At 38.4% G+C, this 16,579-nt stretch overlaps 1 protein-coding gene and 1 long non-coding RNA gene across 2 annotated transcripts in view; one reads left to right on the forward strand and one right to left on the reverse strand.

Annotated features, from left to right (window-relative positions):
* The window catches only part of LOC150079429 (uncharacterized), a 106,910-nt gene that overhangs the window by 38,877 nt on the left and 51,454 nt on the right, over positions 1 to 16,579 (reverse strand). The gene's annotated exons all lie outside the window — the stretch shown is intronic.
* mrj (DnaJ heat shock protein family (Hsp40) member B6 mrj) overlaps positions 1 to 16,579 on the forward strand; it is a 242,204-nt gene continuing 225,625 nt past the window's right edge. The window contains exon 1 of the mRNA XM_090383858.1: positions 1 to 322. The gene's annotated coding sequence lies outside the window, so the exon portion shown is untranslated. The remainder of the gene's footprint in view (positions 323 to 16,579) is intronic.

Genomic DNA, 16,579 nt, shown 5'->3' on the forward strand with positions numbered 1-16,579 from the left:
TGTGGGATGCAGCCGGTGCAGCAAATGTAGCTTTCCTTGGCAGTGTGTAGTGTGCGAAGGTCAGAAACTGGCCCAAAATACACGTCAACCTACCGTTTTGGTGACAACTCTTTCGGAAAGGCTTCGTTAGTTGGTGGCAGTGGATTGAATTGACGCCAAAGTAGTTTAGAAAAGACTGTTAAACCATATTTCTTTTCTCAAAAAGCGCAGAACTCCGAACACTACCCGTGGCGATTCTTCTACAGTCACCCACTGAATTATTATTAAAGAAATGGAACCGTTGTCTCACTGCTCAGTATGTTAATTTGTTCTACTGCTAAAGGTAAGTGGTTTATTTCACTGCAAGGGTGAGGGCCGGATTTAAGATTTTTATGCAAAATGGCACGCCATTAGGAGGCACCGAACACTTTCTTCCAAAACGTCTGAAAACATATTTATTCGCACACATATGATTATTTATCACGTGTAGCAAGCAGTAGAGCTGCAGAATTACAAAATTATGACAATGCACATTCCAGCCTTAGCACGTGCTCCACTGTGTCTCGGTTTGTCTAGACAAGACTCATGAGAGGAACAGAAACATCGCCTTCAAAATCTGGTGCTGTAAACAGTTGCTTATGTTGCCTACGTAAACCCAAACCTAACAGAGGTAACTGATATCGTATGGAAAAGTACACCAGAATTTAAAAGTGCTGTCATAGGTTAAAATGTCAAACAAATTTAATGTCACCTTTTATATAATGGATAAATTAACGTAATCGTAAATTGCCGTTCTCTTACACATACATTATGAATTGTATGCCGTAATAATCAAGACTACTGCGTGTACTATTTCCGTAGTAAACATAATTTTTTGAGGAAAATAGCTTCGATGGGTGTCGAATCAGAACAGAGTCGCGCTCAATTAAACTTAAAATATATATATATTAAATTAAAAAAGAAAAAGTTTTTTAAAACATTAAGATAAATGTTCTGTTTATACTCCGGGAGACGACCACACGGTCAGAGGAGTTCACAAGGTAGAGAGAATACAAGAAACAGCATCGTTTTTAGCAGTCACGGGCTTGACTTTTTTAGCAGTCCCGGTCACTCAAGGCACGTGTATACTTACACGCCCTTTCACTTGACCACTCGGCTACGTCGATGACAAATTTAAGCATATGCATAATTAATCGTGGATTCCGGTTGTCAGAAACAATGAAAACTTGTGTATAATAGTTGTTTTTTGCATAAACTTTTGACAAAAATATTTTGTCATACCCTCCAATTCGAGCGCTGGTGTTAATAATACATAAATAGCAATATTTAATGGCAATGAAGTAAGAGCCATGGAAAGAAGCAGTTCATTTAGATCCTAAATAAGAGAAAGAAAAGAGAACGGACAAGCAAATTTCAGGCAGTCACGAGATAACTACGGAAATACATGTTTAATATATAATCACCTTTAATAATGAGATTTCAGTGAGACTTTAATAGCAAAAGACAGTTACCTCGAGAAGAAGTAGTAACTATATATTCTTGTTTTATGTTATCCGTTGCCAAAAACCGTACTGTGTGTGTATCACGTGCTCGTTGAATTGAGGCCAGCAGCTGTACGTTTACGCGAATCGCTTACTGAACGAAACGGCAGACAAGCAAAAAAAAAAGTATCGTTTTCCGTACCGACTGTTGTCTGTGGGAGGTAAATGACGCTTGGCATTTTTGTTTCCCATTACTTTTCAAAAAAACACAAGTTACATCTGCTCCCTACAAACACACACAATACAATCGTATATGTGGAAACCATTTTGGAATGTACTCCCACAGATATTCCATTGAAATACGAAAGTAACTTTACGGCCACAAAATTCTGTAACGTTTTAACAGTACTCCAATCCAATTTTTTTTTTTTTTTTTTTTTTTAATAAAAAATGTTAGGGCTCACTCATCTTCTCTGGTTATCCTTCATAATGGATGTATATAATGTGGACATATCAGATAATTACTGTATAATCACCCTATTCGCAGCCGAGTGGTCAAAACGGCGATGATTCAGTAGTATACGTGTATGAATTGACCGTAGTTCAGGCTCACATTACTGCTAAGTACAATAATGTACTTGTATTCTCACTATCTTGTGAATCAAAAGTCCAGGGGAAAACCGTCAAACTCGCAACGGAATTAAAACACTTGGGAGGCATGCTCAATAGGAATCTATCCTTCACGCCACATCTGACATACATCAGGAATAAAATCAGAAACTATTCTGCACTCTTTGCAAGAGTCACCCGTAAGGACTGGGGCTTGAGGAAAAGGACCCTCGCCTTCTACACGAGGGTATTCCTGCCAGCCATTTCATATGTCTCCGGAGTCTGGTACCACAAAGCGATCACAGCGGTCAACAGGAGAAAACTCGAGACGATACAAAGATATACCCTATTAACGATCTCCAGAGCCTGCAGGACGGTGAGTACTCATGCGCCGCAGGTCCTTATGGGTGCCCTTCCCCTGGACCTGTAGATCGTTCGTCGCTTAATCCTCCACCACCTCACCAAAGGAAAAACGTCCACCTGCCTGAACTACACGATTGACTTAGCCAATGACCCTAAAATGGAAAAGAAGCAACTCACACTGCATCTCCAACGGACCGGGCAAACCCGCTGGGAAAATTCAAAGGTGAAATCACCCGGGAATTCGTTGTTGTTATTTGGTTTTCAGGAGCATTAGCAACTAAGGCCATATTGCTCCGGGATATGCGGTGGTCATTCCCTGACCTTTCCGCATCCTCCGTATTTGGTGGTGCCGGGAATTCAGACGGAAATACCCCTACTGGCTCTCTCCAGGACTCCTGGTCACATACCTGCTCACCGGACACGGTGCATTCAGACAAGCTATCAGGCTTCCGACTCAGTGACACTCCTCTCTGCCACTGCGGCCAAACAGAAACATGGGTTTTGCCGCAGTGGCAGATCATGTATCACTGTCACCTGTATGAAGATCTACGCTGCCGCTCATCACTGAAATTCGATTCACACTGCAAAACCAGGAACACCTTATCCTGGAAGAAGACAGCTACAAAACTCTAACAAAATTCGCTCAGGACATCTTCAGCAGAAGACGGACCTTCCCCCAACTGCAACCACCGCAATGAAGAGAATGCAAGTATCCATCAAAGCTGCCCATAATCTGAAAAACAATTTGACACCACTAAGGACCACCAGAACAAATCAAACCTGCAGGGATCCGGCTTCATAGCAGAAGGATCAAAGTAAAATCACAAATGCACATCCAAACTGACTGGACTAAATAACTCCGACGTGACCCTAATCTATGAATGGCTACAAAATAAACTGGACTTTTGAAAACCTCGGACAATGTCCCAGAAATGACATTCCACCGACTGAAGAAACTGCAGAGCCTCTCTGCACGCTAGCCTTATTGGCGATCTGAGCCGGTGCCCTTGCCTGGCCCACTTTTTCTTTCCTTTCCCTGGCCGGGGGAGAGGTGACGGTCCTTCCAAGATTTGGTTGGGCATGGGCATGCCCACCAAATCTTGGAGTCGCCTTCCCTATCGACTCCATTCTTCTGTCTGTCGCCCCCCCAGCCTTCAGTCTCCTCCCACTCTACCTGCACGCAAGCGAAAGCCCCACACATCCAAATTTAATTACAGCCAAATTAAATTCGCCCACAATTTTCGGCCTCAAAATTCTAGCGCTACCACCACGCGATCGCTTCCCAAATTTTTTAATTTTTATTTTATTATTATTATTTTTTTTTTTTAGGTCCTAGCCACTGAAATCTCAGGAAACTAGGTGGCAGGACCTGCCAGAGTACTTATTTAAAATATTGGTGTATTTTTAACCTGGTCTGCCTCGACTGGGCGAAGTGCGGGCAACGTCGGGCCCCAGCAGAGTCCTGACTGCTAAATGGCCAGAAGAACAACGGTACATGACACACTACAATATCCATACACTTTTAAATCTCCGGCCTTTACAGCGTACTGTATCACACGACAATGTAAACTACGCGGAGTTGGGGGAAACCCCTGGTGCCGTTTGACCCCAAACACACTTTACACTTTATCTTGTGAACTCCTCTGATTTTAAACAGTCGTCCAGGACTATAAACAAAAGATTTATTTATACACACGCCAAATCTTCCTCCATCGGATTTTTATGGGCTCCACCACCTTTTCGCCCGTGAATTTTCGATCATTAAAGTACAGTACTTCCTAACAGTTAGAGCGATTACTCTGGAATTAAGTGATAAGCGTTGAACCATACTTTATCTAACACTAATAAGAGACTTCCTGGGAATTCCAGAGATCTTCAGCTTGGTGAAGTAAAAGAGAGATACTGTTTGAGAGACAGTGAGCTATGGCCTCGTTCTGCAGTGTGGGTACGGATTGGTTGCTTTCGTATTTATACTTAAAAGTAATAAAAGGTTCCCTTTCACTGCTCTGTATAATGAAATTAAAGCTTAACGCGATGCTCTTTTATGCGTTTCAGTAATTATATTTATATCCTGTTTATTACGCGGAATTGCTGATATTGATAAATGACAAGAGACACTTAAATGGTACGAGGTCACTTCCAAGTCCTGTGTACCAGGTCTTGGACTTCACCTTTCAACTGTTCTTGTACTAGATCTGGTTTTTAAGCAGGACAGCCTTACATAAGTGACCGAAATTCGTTGACCTCTACAACTGGTAAGCAGCTAAAATGCATTTCAAGAATGTCATTTAGGAAAAATCTTGAATTTTTACAGTACAAAAAGAAAAATGAGTGTAACAAGCAGTTAAGTCAGTACAGTCCTGCGTAGAAACAGATTTCCGAAGTATACCGAAATATGCCAAAGCTTTTTCTGAAAGGTATTTTTAGTATACGAGGATAACTAAAAACATTTTAAATACATTATTCCAAGGATAATTAAATCAATGTTTTCAAAAATAACTGTTTCATTTGCTTTTAAAACATTAGGTTTAATTTGTTTAAACATTTGGGTAATTTAGTTATATTGAGATATGTGGTCTACAAAGATGAAAGGAAAAGGCTGTGACACACGACTACAATTTATGAGTACCCTTTTAAGTTTTATGGTCGTCAAGAAAATGTTTCTTTACACTGTTGTCATGTTCCATAAAACGATGAAATAAATCAAGGAAATGAGATTATACTTTCCTCGTCTGTCTTTCGTGAACCAGTAAGCGAATATTTTTATCATAAAAAAATATCTTACATATTCCGAACCATTCTCAATACTTTTGCGTGGAATATACTTGAAAGTTGTAACTTAACCTGAATATTGCTGTTTGTTCCTTTGATTAGCATCAGCAAATGTACTGATAAACTGTGTTCTATGGTCAGTTGTTTGCTGCCAGGATGAAAAAATCTGCAGAGAAATCTGGATTAGGAAGAAACTTACCATTAAAATCGACTAATTCACCGACATCTGAAAAATGTCGTAATAACTTCCTGATATCTTCGACAGGATTCGAACATGGGTCTTTCCCAACTGTAATAAACTGCCAAATCTATTCAGTCACAGATTGAATATTACTCGAGGTGAGGCAAACATAATCATTCAATACAATCTATTAGAGCCTCGAGAGTAGAATTGAGTTAAAATTAAAATATTAAAATCAAAATAGATATGCACTAAATTATAAAGACGTGTAAAATAAAAATTAAATTAACCGAAGAAGCCTGGTTAAAAATAAAATTAGAATATTACTTGTTTATAAATTAAATGTTAAAACCATAAATTAAAAATGAAATCGCTAATCTGTCACATCATCAGAGAGTGCGACCAACATTACATTTACCCGTAAATAAGATGTGTATATTATTATCCAATGATACGCGACCGGCACTACGTACCCTTGAGGTCCCTTTGATAAAATTCATACAGGCCAACATTTGGGAGGCCCTTACCACCTGAACAACATGTGCCAGGTGGGCCCATGCAGAAAGGTAATCTTGGTTTCCGTCCGAGAAACATCTACCAAAGCAAACAAAATGAGTAGGAGTATTCCTCATTTGATCCCTAAATCTCCATAAGCTATAACTAACCTAATGACTAAATTGAATTTAGTGAAATCCTATGAAATAACAGAGTACACCCACTGGGCTAAAAAATATAAATCGTTTACAATTGGTGTCAACAGATAATTAAACGTACGGTATGTAAATGTAATTTGTTACATAGTATGATCACAAGTAACTTGTGATCATACCATGTGGTAAATACTTTCCTAGGTCTTCTTAGTCGAATCCGGTCGTGGGGAAGACAGGTAATCTCTTCAATTTTCAGAAAGATGCTGGAACTATTTCAGGTAGGATGGTCTCTATCCAGTAATATGCTACTGGCACTACGTACCCTGGAGGTCCCTTTGATAAAATTCATACAGGCCAAACAAATAAGTCTACTTTTGGGAGGCCCATTTATTGGAGCACTTTTCATAGGAGCCACAATTGGGAAAACAAAGTAAATCAATGGTGCACCAAAAGCAACCATCTCGAAAGTATACAATGAGTGGGAGACGAAAGGAAGGAGAATGCAACGCTAAAAGGAAGAAATGTGGCAGAACAAGACCGAAGGAACTGAAAGCGACTTGTACTTCCGAATGGAAGATCCAGTGTGCAACAAAAAAAACCTAAAAAATTCAATTTACTGTATTAACATTGTATCTGAATGGTTCAAGGAACGTTTCCAAAATTTACTTTTACCCTGGCCACCTAATTTTTCGGATCTAAATCCAATTGAGAATGTCTGGGACATGTTGGATAGAACGGTTTCGATTCGCAGTTGTGCCATTCGGTTTCGAATTGTGTGAATTATGCCAATACATATATATTAAAAACACAGCAAAGTTCATTTTCGATTTATACAGCATGTAAACAATAATAAGGTTGATAACACAATAATAAAAAAAAAAAGAGATAACAACAAGATCGTATAACGAGAATGCATACATACACACAAAATGTTAACAATCCTCGATCGCACCTTAATACAATATGTCAAAACGAAAATAAAGTCCAAAATATGTTCGGTAAAAACGTAAACGTTAGTCAAAAAACGAAAATCTACAGAGTGGCAGCGACACCTCCACGCGCAATACTGTATATACGGTACTGACGAGTACCGTTGACAGGATAGATAGTGTTTTCCAACCTGTGTGTGATTTTCGGGATGGGATTAGGGAAAGTTCCATTGAGTTCCCTGACAACCACTTTTTAGATGCGTGGCGAATATTAGCATCATTTAACTTCAAGTGTGACTCGAGTAGCCGAAGTTTGGTTTTAAAGATTCAATGAAAACCTGTTTTGAAGGCTTGCCTGCCGATTAGTTATCCAAGGGCGGGATATGTCTCGCATAGAATTCGTTCGACTGCTAAGGAATCAATCACAGACAGCCGAATACACCGCATATTCCGACTGGAAAAAGCATTCCTTCAGTGCCTTTTCTAGAGGTACCGAAGAAACGCCGGCTGACAGCTCTCTGCACCCAAAAGTTGTACAACACATTCATTCTATTTGAAGGGTAGTGGAATCTGATAACTCAAACTAATAACACAACTGGCACAGTGGTCTTCCCTACTGGTGCATATAGGGTGGCTGACGATATTCTCAAAAGATGTTCCCAACATGGGCGTTTCACTCTTTAAGCATAACGGTTAAGTTGAGTTGCAATATGAACTGAAAAATATTATAATTATTTAGAATTAAATATTTTTATAAATGATGCAAATTTAAATTTACATATTCAAATTTTAAATCTGAAATTCCTTGAACAACGTAATTATTTTGATATTTTCATTTTAAATTGAATAAATCTAAATATTCTGAGGATTTCAATTCATCATCATCATCATCAGCCATTTTCAATCCACTGCAGGATGAAGGCCTCTCCAGCAACTTTCCAGTTCCTTCTGTTTTGAGCACTGGCCATCCATTTACTACCCAAAAACTCATAAATTTCATCTATCCATCTCCGCCTTTGTCTTCTAGGTTTTCTTCTAGCTCCTCTTTGGTACCATTCTGTTATTTTCTTAGTCCATCTGTCATCTTGTCTTCGAGCTATGTGTCCTGCCCAAGACCATTTTAGTTCTTTAGTTTTGATAAGAATGTCTTTTACTTGAGTTTGCTGCCTAATCCATGTGTTTCTCTTCTTATCTAACAGTCTGATTCCCAGTATGATTCGTTCCATTCTTCGCTGTGTAGTTCTCAGCTTCTCTTCCATTCTTTTGGTGAGTGCCCAAGTTTCACTTCCATAAGTCATGGTGGGGAGTATACATTGGTTCATCATTTTACGTTTCAGACAAACTGGGATATTGTTCTTCAGTATGTGACTATATAGGATTTCAATTACAGTACACTTATTGTTTTTTTTTTTTTTTGTTTGTTTTTTTTTTAATTATATCGCTATTGTGTATATTCAGCAACTCTAGGGTATCAAAGTGGGAAACACTACTCTCTTCAGTCTGAATATAGTACATGTAATTGGTTTGATCTGTCACTCTTATTTGTTTAATAGGATGAAAGCGCGAACCAAATTTTTGAAGCAAGTTTTTTTATGGTATAAAATGAATTATTAAGAAATACGCACTACCCTGCAGAGCTTTATGAGAGAAATTAAACCCAATTTAATAAAGATTAACAGCAGGAAAATAAAGCGGAATAAAATAAAATAACTGATATGAATAGGCACCAAAATCTTTTTATGATGATGAGCAAGAAGTTGGAATATTTTTTGATTAACTACACAGGAAGATTAATTGTACTAATACAGTAGATAGAAAAATTCATATCTCGTCAAGCAGTGCATATCTTATCTTTGAAGTCGGCTCCAGGAAATAATTTAGCATTGCGTGTTTTTCATCCTGGGGTACAGAATTTTAAGACTTTCTATTTAGCTTTTTTTTTTTTTTCTTTTTTACTTTCATTTGGTACATCGCACACACGTATACACAGTTCATAAATCCCAATTTACAACTTAAGTGGGTTAACTGATATCAAAATAAGGAATCTTTTTTTTCCCCCGTTCTTACACTACCATGGATTACAAGGCTTCATTTATCTCCTTATCCTGGAACTACATGCCATAAAGTTTTCTCGAAAAGTAATCACCCCGCAAACAGGTGCTGACAGCTGGGTGTCATTATACCTCAGGAATTTCAGTGACGCCTCTAAAGAGGGTGGAACACATTGATAAGTGCAGAGGGCGAGCGGAACTCAAAAAACCTTAACCCTCAATTAAACATTTCCCAGAAAAAGAAAAGATTATCGACATCCGATTACTCAGTTTTTTTGTTTGAGTTCTTCGCAAACTTCAATAAGAGATATCTATCGCCTGTTGGAAGCATGATCGAGTTTTGAATTTCCCGAGGAGTCTTGCGACCATCGAACATTTTCCGTCCCTGTCCACCAATAAAATTAAATTAAACTCATTTATTGAATTCATCTTCACAGGTAACAGTAACACAATGAATGATGATATCCCGTCATGAGGACAGTGTATTATTTTATACAGAAATACAATGACAAAGACAGCATATCAGAAATCCAGAGATTTTAACAATTAACAAAAATGCTGTTAGCATTTAGTGAATTACATGTATTAAAATCGAAGTAATCACATAAACGTAAACTTATTAAAAAAAAAAAAAAAAACCTAAATGTGACTAAAATACAAAACAAAATCAAATGGCGACAAAGGAAAGGACGACTCTTCAGGATGAGCCGTCTATGTGACTGCAAGGGAATCAAAATGACTTTGTCCATAGGTGTGTAACAATGGCCCTCGTGGGTAGAACAGTTGGTATAATCACCATCATCCCCACCACTGGGTGGAAAAGACCTGATTTCGAATTCAGTCAATGACGCGAAGAATTTTTATGGGTCTTCTTCACAAAGTTGCTCCGTTAATCGGTCTCGGGCGAGAGCAGTAGGGTAGGTGGGGTTATGAATTATTAATTGAAGAATTATACAGGTAACTTTTTTTTTTTTTTTTTTTTTTGTTCTGTGTCTGTATACATATACATATATATATATATACATATATATGTATATGGGATATACAGATATGGGATGTATGGGATATGGATTAAGTGAACTTTGGTCTAGTGATACACCTGTAGTAATTGGGAATCAAATAGGACGAAATGTGTCCTTGAATTCTTAAATATAATAGATTTGGATATGCCATGATAAAGCAAATCTGAATATAACATTAACCATCTCATGATCACGTATTTTTGAGAAAAGAGTTGTGGGATGGCACTGCCAACCAGAGCAGTAATATGCTGAAGACGAAACAAAGCGTTTGAAATAACTTAAGATGAGAGAGGTACAGGCATGTACAAGATCCTGCTTTGTTCTCCAAAAGGTTCTAGTGAAGTTGTCCTTAGATGTATTAGAAGATGAAATGCACAAGTCATAATTTCTTATGGGTTTAGGTAATTAACTATATCGGTGTAGATACACCATAGTTTACACATAAATTTGAACTACGTATATAGTGTAAAAGGCATTGTTTTTATAGTATCTCATATTGTGGGTGCCTTCACAACGAGATGGCTGATATTGCACTACTTAAAATAAATAACGCTTCTCTAGTAGAGAAGACTAGTGGATACCACCATCCAGACGATCGTTTCGATGCTTTTTGGCTTCATCATCAGTGAGTGGGCAGGTACCCTGGTAACGCAACATGCCATCACAGTTGTGAAGTATTTCCACAATATGAGAGTTGCCAAATGGTGTATACATTGTATTAGAAGATGAAATGCACAAGGCATGATGATGAAGCCAAAAAAAGCTTCGAAACGATCGTCTGGGTGGTGGTGTCCACTGAAAATAAATAACAGTAGTCTTCTCTACTAGAGAAGCGTTATTTATTTGAATAGTAGTAGTAGTAGTAGTGGCATGTGATGCAAGAAAGCAAGTGTATGAGCTTATGCAGCATCAGCCAAAAAAAAAAAAAAAAAAACACCATTCCCTCCAAATGCTTGTCCATTTCCTCCTTAAATTTATTTAACCTATCAGCTTCCACAACGACAGATGGAAGTTTGTTCCAGCAATTAACCACCCGCTGGCTAAAGGCAAATTTCCGCACATCTATTCTACATCTGTCTTTTCTTAATTTGAATTTATGCCCCCTTAGGTTCGTAATCTGAACAAGTGGAAGGATCCCATCAGAATTCAGCGTGCTCAACCCATTTAAGGCCTTACAGTGGAAGAATAATGCAATACCAGCTGTCTCGTTTTGAAGGCACCCACAACATGAGATACTATTAAAACTATGCCTTTTACACTACATACGTAGTTCAAATTTATGGGTAAACTATGGTGTATCTACACCGATATTATATAATTAGATATATATTACACTGCAACCGGAGCTTTGCTCTGCTATGTTTTTAACAACACTTATTTTTGTAATCACTTAATATACTTATTTTTATAACAACAAGTTGGTATAAAAATACACTGAGTGGACAGAAATCATAGGATACCTACCTAGTAACGGGTAGGCCCACCTTTCCCTCGGATAAAGGCAGTCACATGGCGAGACATTGAGTCCACTAGTTTACGAAAGCGTTCCACAGGTATTTCCTTCCATGCTTGCTGCACTGCTGTCCATAATTCTGTCGCATTCCTGGGTGGAGGATCCAAAGCTCGAACGGACCTTTCCACAGTTTCCCAAAGATGCTCCACAGGATTCATATCCGGTGAACCGGGAGGCCATTCCATGGTGTAAAATCTGCGGAATGCTCTTCGAACCATGTTCTAGTCACCACGGCTCCGTTGGGAGGCGCATTGTTCTGCTGGAAGAGTCCATTGCCCTGTGGGTGCACGATGACCATCAAAGGATGCAGATGGTCTGAAAGGATGGGCACGTAACCTAGACCATTCAGGGATGCGTCTAGACGTACCAGAGGTCCGAACGTGTGCCAGATGAACACGCCCCAGACCATTACCGACCGTCCACCTGCCTGAACAGTTCCTTGTTGACATGACGGTGCATAACTTCCTGCGGTTTCCGCCAAATACGCACCCTCCCGTCCGCTCGAAACACCTGGAAACGGGACTCATCAGACCAAGAGACCCGTCTCCAATCATCCAAGGTCCAGTGCCGATGTTCTTTCGCCCAGTTGAGGTGTAGAGTCCTGTGTCGTGGTGTTAGCAATGGGACGCTGGTGGGTCAGCGGTTTCCATAACCTATTGCGGCTAATGATCGCCTGATGGTCTTGGTGGAGGCGTTTCTTGAACCTCCCTCGTTGAAGTCGGCGGTGATTTGTGCCACTGTCGCTCTCCGGTTAACTGAAATAATGCGCGGCAGACGTCGACGCCACATCCATCCACCACCTTTCTCCGCCCACAGCGCTGTCCACGATGAGATATTATTCCGGAAATGGCGTATTCTCGATACACTCTTGATACTGTCGAACGGGGATAGCGCAATTTGTGTACCACCTCCGCGATATAATGTTCATGCGTCGGGCACCCACTATCATCCCTCTTTCAAAGTCGATTAACTCACGACATTTATCCATATTGACATTGAATTGCCGTCTACGCGAATGCAGTGACCCTATATACCTGTCAAGCGGTGGGTTCGTCCGATAGCCAGAGGGGTGACAGCGTCGCGTTGCTCAGGAACGAGGTATCCCATGAATTCTGTCCTTTCAGTGTAAGCTGTGACGTTTAGTATTTTCACTAGAGACTATCTGATGAGGGACAAGTTATTCCTGAAACAATCTGTCATTGCAGCGTCTCATGTTTGAAAAAAATAGCCAATTAACCTTTTTGGCGAGGCCATCCGTTTGAAAGTGGTGAAACACCAGGGCAAGTCACTGCAAAGGCAAAGTTAGCTGTGCTGTGAGCATTAAGCCCATTGCGTTATGAGTGCAGATGTGGGAAACCACAAGTGGCGCCTGGCCCTAACAATATGCATTATCTAAACAGTTTAAATCCTGCTTGACGCAGAAACACATAATAGTTCTCCGACTTCTTACAAAAACAATAATAATAAATAATACTATTCACATATAATTACAGTGGTTGACAGACAACCGGAAAACAAATCATTATGATCGGGTGTCAGCCTATTTAGGTTTGCCTAAGTATTGAAATTCCTTTGACCATTTGTCTCTTATTCATGTAAGTTCTTTTCTTGCATTGCCTCTGATACCGTTAATCTGTTTTTACAAATACGTTTATAAAATTTAAACCGTCGGGAAATGCCTAATAATGAACTCCAGTCTCAGCAAATTGAGTGATTATTTAATAAAAATTACAAATAATAAAATATAAATAGAATAATATATAGGATGAGCCTTAAGTCACTTAACAGTTTATTTCAAGTATTTAAAGCAAAAGGATGAAACTGCTTCACATATCATTGATTGAACAAAAAGAAGATCAAAATGACAATAAAACAAATATTTATCATTCTTTTCTAATTGGTGTCCTTGTGCCTCAATAGAAAAAAACATTCTTTTATGGACATGTTGACAAACTTCTGTCGTTTGCACATGATTAGATTTAGAAAATTCTTCAGCAAAGAATTCTGAATGTCTAAACTTCTAGATTTACTGCCGTATACTTTTTCTTTCAAATAACACCACAAAAATGAAACCGCAGGGTTTAAATTGGAAGCCAAATTGGGTCCGCGGTGACCTATCCATTTGTTGAGGATTTTTTCAGTTAAGAAATTCTCTTACAGTCGGAGAATAATAGGTGGGGCGCCATCCTGCATAAATTATAAAGAACAACAATTTTATATATTGTTGTTCTTTATATCAATCTCATCGACAACAATAGGGAAAAAAAAAACAATTAGGAATCTATGGATTAAAGATGAAAGATTTAACTGTATTTATTTTTAAAAGAATAAAGTAACTTATGACATACCCAAATCAAACAAACAATATATGAAGCCCAAAGTCCCAAATGATTTCTAGTGGGAAAATTCCGATTATAGGATGTATATTTGTATATTATAATATAAAATGCATGTTATAAATTAAACTGTAAATCAACAAATATAATTAAAATAATCATCCAACAATTCGGGAAATTATGTGGTTCGTCATGCACCACATAATACCGGGTGCTTTCCAAGTAAAAAAAACGTCAGATTTGCAACAGTCCTTCAAAAAATCCAATTCTATTTAATGTAAGTTGTAAGTAAACAGTTTTTTCTTTTTAAACTTAGCGATTTTTCTTCACAATATCTATTTCCTACGTGAATATGTCATTCAAAGATCACATTAAACACAAATACAGTCAACCTATTGGCGCTGCCTAATAAGAAATAAAGTAATTAATGAGTGGATTATACTATTCATTTCTGCAAAAGAATAGAAAATTTTTCGAATTTAGTTTTAAGTTTTAAATTTTGGGTGAATCACAATATCCGACAGCGAAATCATTTTCATTATATTTTGACAGTGGCGGTCCCAGGTAGGGGCTAAAGGGATTGGGGCTATAATCCTTCCTCTATGATCAAAATAATGTAAATTTTTTTACCACTACAAAATGATTAAATGATCTCTGAACAGTGCTTTAGCCTACCCTTTAGAAAATCCTGAGGCTGCAACTGTATTTTGAGTATTCATAAAAAAAAAGAAAAAAAACGAAAAAGAAAAAAGAAACCTACCGCCTCGATGCTGTTTTTCCATTTGATTAAGCTGTTATTTATTTGGACAAAGCAAATGCGGAATTTCCATAAGTAAGCAAATTTTTAAGACAAACGATACCGCGCTAAAGTACAAGTATAAAATGAACGAATGTAAATATAATTTAATTAAGAAAAAGACCCAAGACAGAACGGTTGCTCTTCGTTCTAATCATTGTGGTCATATTCCGATAATGAGCTCTTTGTGTATGTGGGTGTGCGCGCGCGCGGAAGAGAGAAAGAGAGAGATGGATATTGTTTCATGCGGTTTCTTGCTTGGGATAAAATGACAACTTAGAGAATTTTTCTTTGGAGAACGCACGGTGAGTAGGAAGAACGCTATTTCTAGTACATGTAAGCTGGTGTAATACATTGAAGGTCAAATAGTATTTAAGTCGAGTTGTGTGAAAATCGGAACGTCAACCCTCACTGTAGTAAACAATATTAAATGGGTTTTTTCTATTTTTTATTATTATTATATTTTTATTTATTTAATTAATTTGTCTAAATTCAGGAGATAATCACTGTTTTATTTATTTATTTCTATTTATTTAGTTTTTTGCGGGATTGTGCACTAACCAGCAAACAAACAACAGAATTTTATTCAGACTGCTAAGCCGACTGGATAAAATTTGGTGAAGCCCATGCAATGGTCATGAGAACAATTAATAAATATCAGTCGGCCCTTGCGGCTAACACAGTAGTTGTTCGCGCCACTCTCCTCAACGCCTGGAAAAGCTCCGTCCATTCTCGTCGAGGCAACGGCTGAAGTGGGGGGGAGAGAGAGAGAGGGGGAAGAAATACAGTTATTGAAGCGGAGAATTCCCCTGTTGTTTGGAAGTCTGCTCTCATTAAAATAATCCCAAAACCAGATAAACCACCAAGGGATCCTAAATCATACAGGCCTATTAGCCCACTTAGGCAAGTTATTAGAAAAACTCATGGCATACTGATGTAATCAACTTCTTTTGGGAAATAATCTATCTTCCTCTCTTCACTATGGATTTAAGCCTGGTTGTAGTTGTGAAGGTGCGCTTTTTGAATTGAAAAAGTTAATTGATAGCTCTACTTACAGATATACACTAGCAGTTTTTATTGATTTCGAAGGCGCCTTCGACAATGTTTGGTGGGAGAATGTCTTACCGGGCCTAGAATCGTTCGTTGTTTTAGACATCTCTTCCTTCTGTTCAAAAATTACTTTGCTGAAAGTACTGTCTACATCCAAACCGAACATCAGTCGTTATCTAAAGCTGTTTCTCGAGAGTGGCCCCAGGATTCCGTTCTTGGCACCTCCTTGTGTGGAACCTCGTCCTCGATGGTTGGCCGTCTTCTACTTCTGACACGGCCGATGCGCAAATGACTGCCTTTGCCGACGATCTCTCCATCTTAGAACATGGTATCTCCAGGTCCAAATTGGAACAATGAGCTAACTGTGTACTCGATAACTTGCTGGATTGGACTCTGAAAAATAAATTAAGGGTGTCACCACCTAAAACCAAGTTGATAATATTTCACGGAAAATAGACCATAATAAACCTCCGGTTGTCAAGTTTAATGGAGCATCTTTGCCACTTGTTACCACTCATAAGCATCTTGGTATCATTTTTGATGAAAAATTGTCATTCTTACCACACATCCAGGATCTTTCCAAAAAAGTTAAAACTTTTACGGCCATGTTATTCAAAATCTCTCGGCAGGATTTGAGTTTAAAAAATGAACTCTCATATATAGTTAGGTATGAACGCTACGTGGTTGTTTTCCATTAAGTATTAATTTTCATGTTGTATAAAAGTGGTTTTAAAATAATAATAACCTTAATGGAACTCTCAGAATTCTGCACTACACAGTGTTTATTCCAATCGTCACATATGCAGCTAGCATATGGTTTCACAGAACCAAATTTATTACAGTTCAA

The sequence above is a fragment of the Mastigoproctus giganteus genome, chromosome 10 (genome assembly GCF_048544385.1).
Source record: "Mastigoproctus giganteus isolate SK-2022 chromosome 10, ASM4854438v1, whole genome shotgun sequence".
NCBI lineage: Eukaryota > Metazoa > Arthropoda > Arachnida > Uropygi > Thelyphonidae > Mastigoproctus > Mastigoproctus giganteus.